At 51.1% G+C, this 13907-nt stretch overlaps 1 long non-coding RNA gene across 3 annotated transcripts; it reads right to left on the bottom strand.

Annotated features, from left to right (window-relative positions):
- Positions 1–5329: 5329 nt before the first annotated feature.
- LOC146443117 (uncharacterized) lies at positions 5330–13864 on the bottom strand. Of its 3 annotated transcripts, XR_014856596.1 has the most exons (4): positions 13724–13864; positions 10938–11239; positions 9188–9408; positions 5330–8843 (listed from the first exon to the last, which is right to left on the bottom strand). It is a non-coding gene; the product is annotated as an uncharacterized LOC146443117 (long non-coding RNA). The 3 variants fall into 3 exon arrangements; XR_014856597.1 differs by lacking the exon at positions 9188–9408 and having other exon boundaries at positions 5856–8843; positions 9458–11239; XR_014856595.1 differs by lacking the exon at positions 5330–8843 and having other exon boundaries at positions 9086–9408.
- Between the last annotated feature and the right edge of the window lie 43 nt (positions 13865–13907).

Here is a 13907-nt window from a genome sequence, read left to right as displayed (position 1 = left end):
CTGCTTCCTTGCTGGGCCATTTGGCCAGTGTGTCCCTCTGTCCTGTGTACAGGACACTGGAGATTAATACTTTGGGTGAAAAAAATCCTTCTGAAGCTGAAGAGGAAAAAGGATATCCTCCTGGTAACATGAAAGGAAACTGGAGCCTGGGCTTTATAAAAAATGCATTAATTGTGAGACAAGAAGAAAGTCATCTCAAGTGCCTGTGACATGTTGGTTTAGAAGCGGCTGGCTGAGTCTTTCGGGGGAAACACACTCTGTCACATCAGAGTGGTTTGGGGATGGGTGGTCCTGATGCAGGCACCCCTCCTCTAGGGAAACCTTCTCCCCAAAAAACCTACCCTCTGCTGAGGCCTCGCTGGGAAGTGCCTCTCCTCTGGGGAAGGGAGGGGACATGGTCCTAGGAAAAAAACCCAAGGGGCCACATCTTCCTCGAGAAACAGATGCAGCCAGGATTTTGGAAGACTTTTCAATAATAACCCCCTTGTGCCTGTTCTCCAAATTTAAAGCAGTGAAATGCCTTGTAGGAGATGCTGAGATACCTCTTCTCCCTCCACTGGCTCTCCCACTGCTTGAGCATCCCCACAGCTGGGCTGGAGTGAGCATTGTCACCCCTTCCTGCCACCCTGTCATCACAGACAGGCACAAGAGGGGTTTGTACAAGTAGGTCAGGTATGATTTCTCATCTGCTGTCTGCTAATAAAAGCCACTGATGTGAAACCTATAACATTATGTGTATAAATAATTTAGCTCCGGTGTGTAAACATCAATTCTGGGCTTTAAAAAAACTGAAATAATTCCATCAGCTTTTTCTCCACCCTCCTTAACTACGTTGTTATGCCCAGCTGCTAGCAGGGGCAGAAAATAGCTAATAGTGGGGGAATTTTGAAACTGGGGGGTCATGCCCCTTATGTTTCTGTACGGCTCCTTCCTCCACCCAGATCCTCAGACGTGTAGAGGAACCCAACATAACTTCGTGTTAAAGTGTTCAAAACACCACAGTTGCCCCTGAAGCTACCAACCAGCATGGGGTGAAGAGCTTCATCCACCTCTGGCCAGTGAGAGCCAGGTGGGAGTACCATGGTGGCCCATGGCTGCTGCTGGAGCCCAGCCACGGAGCCAGCTTGGGGTGGCAACCATCACTATGACCAGGGGTGTCCCCTGGTCATGTCCATCACACTCAGGAGAAATGTCATTTCCAGGTGATGCCTGGACAGGTCAGGATGGATGGAAAAGGCCAACCCACACAGGTCTGCCATCCACTGACCCTCAGGTGGCCTGGAGGACCTTCCCTATCTCAGGATGGGTCAGCAAGCCATCACAGGGACAGCACATGCACTCCAGCAAAAGAAATCAGTCTAGGAGATTTTAAAAAAACCTCACAGGCAGCAGTGCTCCCACACCACAGGATGCCTGCTCCACATTTGTGCCAGGCCCAGCACTGCCCTGGAGACATCTGGTGAAAGTGGGTGTGGGCTGGAGAGGGACAAGGGGTACATTTGCATATCAGGACAGTGTAAGGCTGTGCCAGCTCCCCGACAGACACCAGGAAGTTAGCAGGGATGGATCTGGACTGGAACCAGCATGTGGCTATTGCCATTACCGCGGCTTAGAGAAAGCAAAGATTAATGTAATCATTTAATCCCGAGAGATTTCAGGATTCACCAACTGTATCTCATGTCTCCATTCATCACGGCACAGGGGATGTGTGTAAACTGCTCTGCTCTTAGCTGGACCTCTGCTCCCTCCTGATTTCCCTTTCCCTGAGCTCCTGCACAGGTACTCAGAGCCCAGCTCTCCCTGCTGCTGCATCCCTGCCTCCTGACACAGCTGTGGTGGGTCCTGCCAGCAGGACCCACCCACTTTTTGGCTGGTGAGAATGGTGACATCATCCACCCTTTGGTTTCTTGACATTTTCCTGGTGATGGCTCAGTCCCCAGAGCTGACAGACCTCCACCTCCCTGGCCTGATGCTGGCAGCACCAGTGGGGTATTTACTTCCTGTATTTCCATCTGCCCTGGACTGATACCATGGGGAGAGCCAAAGCTGGGCTGGAGACTCTGAAGGGAATGGGGTTTGCCTCAGGGTTAGAAACAACCTTTGCCTGCATAAAATTTGCCTAACCACTATGGTCTGGCTGGACAACAGAACAGCATTGGTGACATCTGATGACTTGCTGTGCATTTGTTGTTTCTGTCTCCCTGGTCCAGGATACCATATGTGATCTGACACCATGTAGAGCCATCCTGTTTGGGGGTCCTGCTGCCTTCACCTCTTCCCCTGGGGGTAAAACACAGGCAGAGGCTCCTGAGCAGCCCATGGCCACCCTGAATACCCAGGTGCTGCTGCCAGCCCCCAGGGAATGGCAGTAGACTTGCTGCATCCCACAGAGATGGAATTGTGGGATGCTGCAAGACCTCCATCTCCTAGGATCCTCTGCTCATCAGGGCATCATCTTCCCAGCTTCATCTCCTGGACAGCATAGAGTGCCAAACCCCAGTGCATTAACATAGATTTTACATTTAACATTCATTATGAATGAGGCCCCACATGGCTCCTTTGCTACCTTTCACTGAGCATGATGCATCATCCCCCATCTCTCATTTAATGTCTGTTTGGGGAAGCCTTGGAGCAGTGGAGATTCCTGCCTTGTGCAGACCCCCACCGCCCATCCCAGTGGGATGGTGTCCCTGGGGAAAGCCGTGACCTTGCAGGACCTTGCACTTGGCCTTGTTGAATCTCATGAGGTTCACATGGATCCACCCCTCAAGCCTGTGCAAGTCCCTCTGGATGGCATCCCTTCCCTCCAGCACATCAGCAGCACCACTCAGCCTGGTGCCATCTGCAAACCTGCTGAGGGTGCACTAGAAGCTGATCTGTGTTGCTGATGATGATATTAAATAGTTTTGGTATGAGTCCTTAAGGAACACCACTCCTTACTGGTTTCCACATGGACATAAAATGTTTGACTGAGCCCTTCAGACATGGCCATCCAACCAATTCCTTATCCACCCAACAGCCCCTCCATCAAACTCATCTCTCTCCATCTAGAGGCCAAATCAATGGGGAATGGCCATACCAAAAGCCTTACAGAAGCCCTGAGCCCCATCACTATGGCTTGCAGGTCATATAGGATCTAACACCATTTGAAGAGTAATCAGGTGGCAGCCTGTCTCACCCAGATTAAAATCCTGTCATGGAGTCTCTGTCATGGAGTCAGGGACATTCCCATCCACTGAAACCCCTCTGTGCTGGGTCTAGGGGTGCTGTGGGGCTGAGATGTGTTCTCCTGACCTGGCAAATCAGGTGCTGTAGATACACACAGGAAGCTGGCACAACAACACCCCTGAGAGGCTCTGACCCAGCAAAACCCAACCTTGGCATGCAGACCCAGGGCTCAGAGGCTCTGTGGCTGGGCGTGCAAATCCTCTCTGCTTCATGCTGCAAGTTTCGCTCCTTGAAACCATGAGGCAGAACACAGCTGGGCCGACCTTGAACAGCTCTCCCATTTTCTCCATCCTCCTCTGAGAGGGGGAGGTGAACCCACCCACCCCACGCACAAACCACTTTGCTTTGGTGGGCCACAGACCCCTCTGCGAGTGCCAAGGTTAATGCACAGCAGTGCTGCCCTCCCAGAGAGGATTGGCTGCCGAAGCCCAGATCTCTTCCTCCAGAAACAAATTGCTCTTCAACTATTGCCATCTTGTGGCGTCTGTGACCCGTTACTTGTTCCTTTTATCTGCTAATGGTGTTGGTGAGAATCAGCAGTGTACACAGGCAATTTTAAAATGAAATGTAAATGAATCAGAAATGCCTACGGAGGAACCATTAGCATAAATCCAATCAAAGGGCTTTGTTTAACTTGTTAAAAATGACTAAATATTTAGTGAGTGTGGGTGGGTGAGGTGATTCTTGCTCACACTTGGGAAGTTTTAGAAGCAAAACTAATGCTGAGATCTTAAATGGTTGAACTTAAAAGCAATTTTCTACCCTGAACTCTGTCCCCCCAGTCTATAACTCACTGGAATATCATCCCCTGTTCAAGATCACCTCTGAAATATTATCACAGAATATGCTGAGTTGGAAGGGACCCACAAGGATCGTCAAGTCCAACTCATGGTCCTGCACAGGACACCCCAAGAGTCACCCCACGTGCCTGTGAGTAGAGTTCAGATAGCCTTGGTGCTGTGACCACTTCCCAGGGGAGGCTGTTCCAGTGGCCAACCACTCTCTGGGTGAAAAACTTTTCTAATATCCAACCTAAACCACCCCTGACACAACTTCAGGCCATTCCCTCAGGTCCTGTCACTGTCACCACAGAGAAGAGATCAGGGCTGACCCCTCCTCTTCCCCTCCCTCATGAGGATGTTGAAGAGCACAATGAGGTCTCCCCACAGTCTCCTCTTCTCCAGGCTGAACACAAGTGACCTGAGCCATTCCTCATACAGCTTCCAGACCCTTGACCATCCTCATGGCCTTCTTTGCACACTCTCTAATAGCTTAATGTCTTTCTTATATTATGATGCCCAAAACTGCAAAAAGTGTTTGCTTCTAGGAGCAGTTGACTCACTCAATGTGATATCTGGACTCTCATGAGCACTGCAGGCATCTCCTGGCAGCGAGGATTCCCTTGGAGCAGACCTTGCCCATCCCAGCCATGCCAATGGTCCCCCCAGGTGGGATGCTGGGGGTGCAATGCAAAATGGCACCACCAGCTGTGCAGGACCACCCTGACTGCCTTGCACTTGTTGTGCACCACAAAGATCTCCTTGGGGATGGTACACTAGACAGAAGGGAGATATTTTTTACAATGAGGGTGTAAAATCCAACACTGATTCAACACTGGCACAGGTTGCCCAGAGAGGTGCTACATGCCCCATCCCTGCAAACATTCAAGGCCAGGCTTGTTGGGACTCTGAACGACCCAACTTAGGTGAAGATGTCCCTGTTCATGGCAGAGGGGGTGGGAACCACATGACCTCTAAAGGCTTCTTCCAACCCAAACCATTCTGTGACCCTGTGAACAAGAGGTGTTCCAGTGCCTCCAGTTTTTGTCCAAACTGGTAAGAATGGGAAAAGGTTCACTGCACTGCTCCCAGTGTCATTTGCTGAGTGTCAGGAGGTGCACACAAAGATGATGTTTGGTGGCAGTTTCAGTGGCACAAACAGACCTGCCACAGCTCCCTGTGTTCCTCTGCTGCAGTTCACCCATCCTGTCTCACCTCCACAAGCTCCCACATTCACAACAGCTTTTACAAATCCACCCCAAGCAAACTAACCCAAAAGTAAGCAGAGAAACTCCATTTTTCGGAGCCCACTTCTACTCCCTGACCCATCAGTTATACTCTAGACATATGGATTGTGCTAAGAATATTGATCACAGCAAGGTGTGGCTCTACAGCATGGATTAAATAAAAAACTGAGTCGAAAACAATGCTCAGACTTGGTTCTGCTGTGACTTCTTGGGCTCCGCAGGCATCACTAGAGCTGGCAGCAGAGGGGGCTTGGGGCAATGCTTTGCATTTGGGAAGAGCAGCTATTTCCTGCTGCTTTACTGTCTGGCATGGAGTTGCATTGGGCGGGTGTTAATTGCCTTTCTGGAAATCAAAGCAGCCGGCACGGGGGCTGTCTGCTGGTCTTGGCTTTGCTGCTTCCCCCAGGCGCTGCCCATCAGCCGGCTTTGCCTTCCCCGTCTGCACAGGGAAATACTTCACCTGGAGGGATGTCCCTCCCCAGGGATCCTCAGGCCGCTCAGAGCATTTGCCTCTTTCCACAGCCTCATCCCGCTGGCCAAGAGTGAAGTCCTGTGAAGGCAGATGCTGCTGCGGAGAGTTTACTTAATACCAATCCTGGGCACAACACACGCAAAACTGGCAGCAGGGAGGGGTGGAGAAGCAGTGGGATGTAGGGAATGGGGAAGAAATGGAGAAATTGGAAGATTTAATGTGTGATCTTTACTCTCCCTGTGTTTTGGTGTTTTCTTCTTTTAAATGCTGGAGGAAAAGCGTTGCAGCATTTCCCACTACTGCTGGCTGCACCTGCTGAGTGCAGGGTTGCATTTGGGGGTACAGAGGTGTGGGGAGCCCTGACACCCTCCTCCATCCACACCCACATCCCAGTCAGTCTCACCAGAGGGGTCTCACCTCCTGACAGCTCCAAGGATCCATCATTCCAGTGAAACAGCCTTTGCATCTCTTGGTGCATGTAAATCAGGGGCTTTCCAGGAGTTTCCTGAAGAGTCACTGCCTGTGGGCTCAGCAATCCTCACTCCCCCTGCTAGCTGGACTGGGTGCAGGAGAGATGTTTAGGTGCCTCCTCTGCTGTGAGACTGTTATGGCAACACAGTCATATCCAACCCCTCAAGGAGATCAAACCACCCAGCCCCTGCTTAAGGGTTTGGGTTTGGTTTATTTTTCTTTTCCAAAGGGGAAAACACACCACTGCACCGTGGTTATCCTTGAGGAGATGAGTGGTGGCATTGGACACAGCTGGACTATTCCAGGGCACCTCACTTGCAGCCCTAAGAGGGCTTTGCTGATGTTACACCTGTTTCCCACATAAACCACTTTTCCCCATTTGCTCAAGTTTTAAGTGCCTGGTTGGCACAATCCCAGGTGGGATTCAGCTCTGTTTCAGCAGACAGCAATTCAGGTGCATTTAGTGGGTCCTAATTAGATGCTCATCTAATACTGCTGGGCCAGAAGAAGGAGAAGAGGCAGGGGCAGACCTGGAGGGCTGCATGTCACCCTAGAGACCAAAAAGGGAAGCTGGGAGCAGCAGTATCTCTCACTCCCACCCCCCCTGGTTTCCAGCAGGGAGGTTTGCTGAGGTAATTTTTCTCCTTGCAACAGCCACCTGTTTTCCCTAGGAGCTGTTTGTTTCTCTGCTTGTGCATCCAACCAGCCTCAGTCCAGCATCAACAAGTGCCTGGCATCTCAGAAAGCTGTGGCTGCCCCATCCCTGGAAGTTTTCAAGGCCAGGTTGGCTTTCAGCAACCTGATATATTGGAAGTTTTCCCTGTCCATGGCAGTGGGTTTGGACTAGATAAACTCTAAAGGACCCATCCAACCCAAACGAGTCTGTTATTCTGCAATTGTATTGTTTAAACAACACATCTGCCCTCTGCTGTGCTTTGGCAGTAGGGCATTTCCCCCATGGATCCACCTAAATTCCCACCCATCAGTACCAACCCCCTGCTACTGCATAGGGCTGGCAGCGGTGGAAAGCAGGAAAATCCTGGATGGAAAATAAGATAGAAGACTCCTTGCCAGAGAAATTATCTGAAGCAGGTGGTTCCAGCTCGGAGGAGCTCAATTTATACTCCCAAATGACATGCCGGGAGCTGCTCGCAGCTCCATCAACAAGCACAGCACAGGCGAGGCAGATGTTTCGGCGAGTGCCAGCAGCTGGAATAGGATCGCTGGCTCAGCTCGGCTGCACCCATCGCTCCAGACAGCAATTTGGGAAGTCAGCGTTCAAGGCTCATCCCAAGGGAGCCTGTATCGGGTGGCTGCAGGTCTGGCTGGCGGGATCACACGGCTTGTTCTGAAACAAAGCGAGTAGCAGAGTGTGAAGCTGGGCGGGAAGAGAGACTCCTGGATTGTTTATAGCCTCCAGCCTCGGGAAAAAACTTGGCACAGGAAAGTACAGGCTGTGCTTGGGTCCAAAATCCATAGTGGTGATGAGGGGGTTGTGCCAGTGCCATCCACATTGCAGGAGCAGCTCTGCCCAGGGCACATCCCTGCCAAAGGAAGTGGCAAATGTTTGGGGATGCCCAGGCTCAGTGTGGTGGGAAGGATGTGGCTTAGGGACACGAAGTTCTATGAAGAGAGAAGGACACAAGGAGCATTCTGGTGGACAGTGCAAGGCATGAGGCTTGTCCACCAAAGCAGACACTGGCAGCACAGGTGAACTTCCAGGTCTGGAGGGGGAAGGAGGTGGTTTCAGTGCAGGCTGGACAGTGGCACTGCAGGGAATGTGGCAGAGGCTGCTGCATCACCAAGCCATGTGTGAGTGTCTTATCATCTGTGTGGTGGCCAGTAACAGAGAGCAGCTGTGCCTGCCTGCTGCCCCAGGCTGGCAGAAGATGAAATGTTCCCCAGATGTGACAGGCCAAGAGAGCAAAGGCAGGGTGGCAATACCAAATCCAATGCAGTTTTGGAGAGATGTGAGTAAATCCAAGGGGGTTCAACAGAAGCCACAGGCCACTCCTAATGCTGCAAGAGGCCATGGGAGAGCACACAGGCAGACCACAGCCACAAAGTGCCACCTTCCCAAATTGCTCACAAGGCTTCCTGGAGCCAGGTGTGCTTCCACATGAAGTACAATGTCAGCCCCAAGGAGAGTCCTCACCACCCCAGCCCAGGGCTGCTGGCTGTTTTACAAGCCACGTAGATGCCTGGGCAAATAAACAGGTAGAAACTGGAAGGTGGACTTTCCCTTCGGGCTTTTGGGGTGGCCAAGTGCAGGGGCAAAGTATAAAACACTGCAAAAGGAATGAGGAAGAGACAGACATTGCAAAGGTTCCTCTTCATAGGAAGGGTTAGAGCAGCTTTATAGCACAGTGCTGGCTGGGCACACAGCAAGAGAACAAGCCCTAGGACTCCAGCAGCAGCTGTGTACACACCACCCTCCCCATCTCATATCAGCAATCAATGGAAAATGGGGTCCAGGTGAGTCTAGTCAGACCCCATTGACCATTCATAGACAGCATTACCCAGTCTGACTGGTACCTGGTGGAGGCTGGTGCTGGAGCATCATCCAGGAGCAGAGCCCCAGCACCCCTGCCCATGGGTGCTCCCTGCATGGAAGATGCTCACCTGGGCACAGAGGATAAATAAAGCCTGCAAAAACACAGAGGAAACTGCACTTCCTTGAACTGCTGTAAACCATGATGGGAATGTTTAATAGAAGCTACCAGGCAGGTATCATTTACTTGGCTTTTGATAAAATCTCACGTCAGAGACGATTAAAGCACCTTATCAAAGGTTAAAGGGGCAAAGTACCCATTTGGAGACAGAAAACAAAGACAGAGAACATCTGCTCCTTGAAGCAAAAGTGAGCAAACACCAAGGCACAGCAGAGGTCACTACTGGCATCATTATTATTTAATACTACTTGTAAATTAATGAGAGGCAGGAAAAAGACAAAAAAGAGGCAAAGAAAGCCAACGATAGCCCAAACTTACTTTGCTTTGTCAAAACAGAGAGAGGTGGGCAAAAAGCCATGCTGTGAGATGTGTTTTACATGAGAAATTAAATTATCACACTAAAGTTGAGTTTTCATATCAAAAGCATATGACCAGCCCCACACAGCAGTGGAAGTGTTTTCAGTGCACTTAACCTTATATTCAGCCCAAGTGGGGCTGAACCAGCTGGTCCCATTTTACCAGCCACTTCATTGTGAATTCTGAAATGAGGAAAAAAAAAAGACAAACACTTTCGCTGTCATTTCTTACCCTGGTTTTAATCAGCCAATATTTCCTCATGCTCTTGTCATGCCACAGACTCTTGGTTACAAACATTGCAAGGGAAGACTGCATTGTTTTATTTTAAAAAAAAATCTGGTGACATTTAAGAAGCAGAACAGGGAGAGTTGGATAGTTCAAACTCTGATCATTTTGTAAACACAAAAGATGCAGAACCAAGTCAGAAGCCTACATGGATCAGAAATATTGCTTAGATTTAACCCGGATGTGTACACAACAAAGCACCTTGGCCAAAGAAATCTGAGCTGCTAATAACCCACACTCCAAGTCATCCATGGAAAAAAGACTGATGAAATGCAGGCCCTGCACCTGTAAAGGCTACACACATCTGTCACGTCCTCAAGTCAACACAGGAGGCAGCTGGTTTTGATGAGTGATTGGGTGTAGCACAGAGGGCTCTAGCTTCTTTTCTTTCTATTTTTTGCACTTCCTAAGGTGTGTGGAGTAGTCTGTTCGCATGCTATTGGACCAACTGGCTCCAATAATGGAATTTCTGCTGGAGATTTTGCACACAGAGGGCAAAAAGGCTTTGCAGAGGGAGGGAGGAAAGCAAATTTGATTAGTTTTTAACTCTAGAAAACCACTATTTAACTCTAGGAAAATGTTCCATGAAGCAGCTGGTTCCAGCAGTGCAGGCTCTCCCCAAGGCTGCTGGATCCATCACTACTCTTTCAGGGTTTAGCTTATGATCCTGCACAAAAAGGATGTTTCTCTGCATGCACAGGATTCCCTTTCTGATCCCACACCTCCTCCTGCAGCTGTTCTAAGTGTGGAGCCCCTGGAGGAGCATGGGGCACATGAGTGCTGGGTGCAGAAACACACCTGAAACTGCAGTGGAGACGTGGCTCACTGCTCCTCTTGGCTTGGTTTTCTTGGCAAAGCCACTTTCCTGCCCCTTGCCTGCCCACACAAAGCCTGACCCCAGCCCAGGCAGCAGTGACTGGTGCACACATCCATTGGGACATGTGCAGATCCACCCAAGGATGCTCCATCACTGTGTGTGCCAAGAAATTGCTTTTAATTAATCAAGGCTTCACTTATGGTTCTCATCTCTATACCCTGGTACTGGTTAGCTTCAGCTCTAGAGAGCCACATCTGTACCAGTACTAACGAGCACGAATTTCCATGTATTCATGTTTCCTTTCAGCCATGTTACCACCTGGAAATCCCACTTTATTTTTTTCCCCCTCTGTTAAAGAAGTGTCTAGTCCTCACAGATGTGGGAAAAAAAAAAGATTAAAATATTATCCAATTCCCTCTTCCCTCTAAAAATATCAGAAAGGAAAAACATGTAAGTCATGGGCTTAAAATCAGCAACATTATCTCATGGTTTTCCTTATGCTTCATGTTTGTTTTTTTTCTAAATTAGGTGCTGATTGTAGAGGCAATGGCTAAATGCTGGAGAACTGTTAGATCAGAGCATCTGATTTCCAGCTCTCAGGACACTTACAGGGTATTTTTTCAGATTGAAATAATCTTTCAAGGAACACACAGACGTGGTATGAGGCCAGTGCTCAGCAAATCAGCTCGGATCAATGGCAATCAGAAGATTCCGAGATCTCTTCCCTCCTCTCCTTCTGGGAGGAGGGAGAGGCACCAAAGGGTTCAAATTCCAGGTCAGGACTGCAGATGCCACGTCCTCGATTCATCTCTGCTGTCAAAACCATCAGCTAAATGCCCCACAGCTGCTCACAGAGAAACAGCTTCTGTGTGTCGAGCTTGAAATGCTTTTGGAGAGCAACACGGAGGAGCCTGAAAATCAATTAATTATACAAATATTAGTGACTTCCTAAATGTGCTCGGTGCAGGGAGCTCCCATGCACCTCTGGTCCTCTGCACCACAGTCCTGGAGCACTACATTTGCTGGGAGATAAAAAGAGTAATTAGATCAGGCAAGAAAAGCAACATTTTAATTTTTTCTCTTTCTGCTTGTTTTTAGGCAGGACTTTTTCAAAGCCAATTGCACGAAGAGCAATCTTTGAATTAACAGGCAATTACTTAATTAGGTACTTAGCTGCAAATTACATGAAGCAAAGTGCCGGTTTTATCTATTTGGAAATGTAAACTGGGCCCTGTGCTATCCCTAACACAGAAATTCCCTCCTTTCTGCAGAAAACTTGTCTCGCATGTAAAGCAAGACAAGTCTTGGGTGAGACTCATCTGAATTCTGGCTTTAATCAGTTGGGAAAAGGGAGACTTTCAAAGCACAAAAAGCACTTCCAGGGAGAAAAATTAACTGAGAAGACACTGGAAATCAGACTTGTTAAAGACATGCTAGGTTCCAGTAATTTATATATTAAATGCATAAGAAAAAATGCGATGCTTTGCAAATCAGTGATGGGAAAGGGCTGACTTGAGCAAATAGCCTGTGGCAATCCTGGCTGTTGGGTGCTGAAACACAGCTTCCTAGGGTTGTGCTGAACCCATCACCACCTGCTGCAAAACAGGATTACATTTTTTCTGACGTATGCTCAAATTCTGGGTAAAAGAAATCACCAGCTGATGTGCCGAGCCACACTGCAGTGCTCCTGCTGTGGTACCTGCAGCCTTCCATGGGCTACACTGACCAAACTCCTTGGAGATGACACCTGAGGAGATGACACCTGAGGAGATGACACCTCTGTCTCCCTGGGGCCACAGTCTCGGCTCTGCACACAGAGAAATTTAATGTTGGCTGAACTTTGCCCATTGTCAAGGGGTGCACTTGACCCCCTCGTTTTCCTTCTTGCCCAGTGTTTGGGTGTGATATGGATCAAACGTAACTTTTCGTCCAGTTTCTGGGCAAAATTCAGCACTGGTGGAGGACCTGGCTTTGCAGAGTGCTGGGTCTCCTCAGCTCTCATTAAATTTCCCACCCAAATTACTTCCAATCCCAAAGTTTTCATATTGAAGGAGAAAGTGTCAGAGCAAGGAATTCCACAGGCAGACTCATGCTTCCCAGGGAAACATCAGCATTTGGGTAGCGGTGAGGAGGAATTTCTTCACCTAAAGGATGAACAGACATTGGACCAGGTTCCCAGAAGGTGGTGGAGTCACCATCCCTGAAGGCGTTTGAGGAAAGCCTGGAGTGGCACTCAGTGCCATGGTCATGGTCTGGTTGACACAGTGGGGTTTGGCTGTAAGTTGGACTCGGTGATCTCAGAGATATTTTCCGATCTATTTCTGATTGATTCTGTGATTAGGGGGAAAGGCCTTAAACTGAGACAGGGGAGATTCAGGTTAGATATTAAAGAAGCATTTCTGACAGGCAGGGTGGTCAGGCACTGAGCAGGTTGCCCAGGCAGGTGGTGCAGTCGCCACCCCTGGAGTTCAGTTCCAGAGGCGCCTGGCGCTGGGCGATGAGTTCAGTATTGAAGGGGTTACAGTGGCACTGCTGGGTTGGACTGCGTGATCTTAAAGGTCTCTTCCAACCTCGACAGTTCAGTGACCGCACGGAGGGACCAGACCCCCGCACAGCCCCTCGCTGCCCACACGTGCCGCGCTGAGGGCGGGCGCTGTCGCGACATGTCGCGCTGCGGCGGCGCGCGCGGCCGTGCGGGAACGCGCGTGGGATGCGGTGTGGGGGGGAGCGGGAGGGGGCGGGAAGCGGGGAGGCGGGAGGGAAAGGGAGGAAAAGGGGGGGTTTAACCCCCCCGTGCCCGGCGGCGGCGGCGGCGGCATTTTCTATTCAGGCGGCGCTGAGGGAGCCCGTCGCGCCCGGTGCATTGTGGGACCGCGCTGGGAGTCCCGTTCGCGGGAGGAGGCGGAGGGCGAGGAGGCGGCGAGAGCCGGTGAGAGGGAGACCTGAGGAGGGAGGAGGAGGAGGAGGGGGGGGTGCAAGGCGGGGAGATTTAAAGGGGAATTCGCCTCCGCCGTTCCCGCCGGGCCGGGCGCGGGGGGCGGCGCGGCGCGGCCGGGGCTCGGGGTGCCCGCCTGGCCCGGGCCCCGCCGCCCTCCCTCGGCCCGGCCCCGGGGGAAGGAAGGGCGGAGGAAGGAGCGGGGATGGGGGGGCAGCGCCTCACCGCGATGCGGCCGCTTTAAAAAAATTTGGACGCCGGCGGCGGACGGGTTAAATTTTTCGCCCGCCGACATTTTTTTTTCCCTTTTCCCTCCTTTCCCCCCCCATTCCTCTCCCCCCCACACCCGCTTCCCTCCCTCCCCATTACGGAGCGGCGGCGGGGAGGGGGGGGCTGCTCCCAACATCCCACCGGCCGCCCCCGCCGGCGAGGGCTGAACCCCGCCCCGGTGACACCCTACCTGCACGTGGGGACACGGGGGACACCGCGCTCGGACACCGGCGGGCTCTGTCCCCGCCGCACCTCGGCGAGGGGCCGCTGCCACCGCCGCTCCGCGGGCAGCTTCTTCCTCCTCCTCTTCCCCCGCCGCCTCTCCGGCTGCACAAAGAGCGGAGCGAAGGCCCCGGGTTCGCCTCTAAAGGCAG

The sequence above is a fragment of the Lichenostomus cassidix genome, chromosome 1Aa (assembly GCF_008360975.1).
Source record: "Lichenostomus cassidix isolate B80296 chromosome 1Aa, HeHo_3.0, whole genome shotgun sequence".
Lineage (NCBI taxonomy): Eukaryota > Metazoa > Chordata > Aves > Passeriformes > Meliphagidae > Lichenostomus > Lichenostomus cassidix.
The sequence above is the reverse complement of the archived record's forward strand: the minus strand, read 5'-3'. Positions and strand labels throughout refer to the sequence as shown.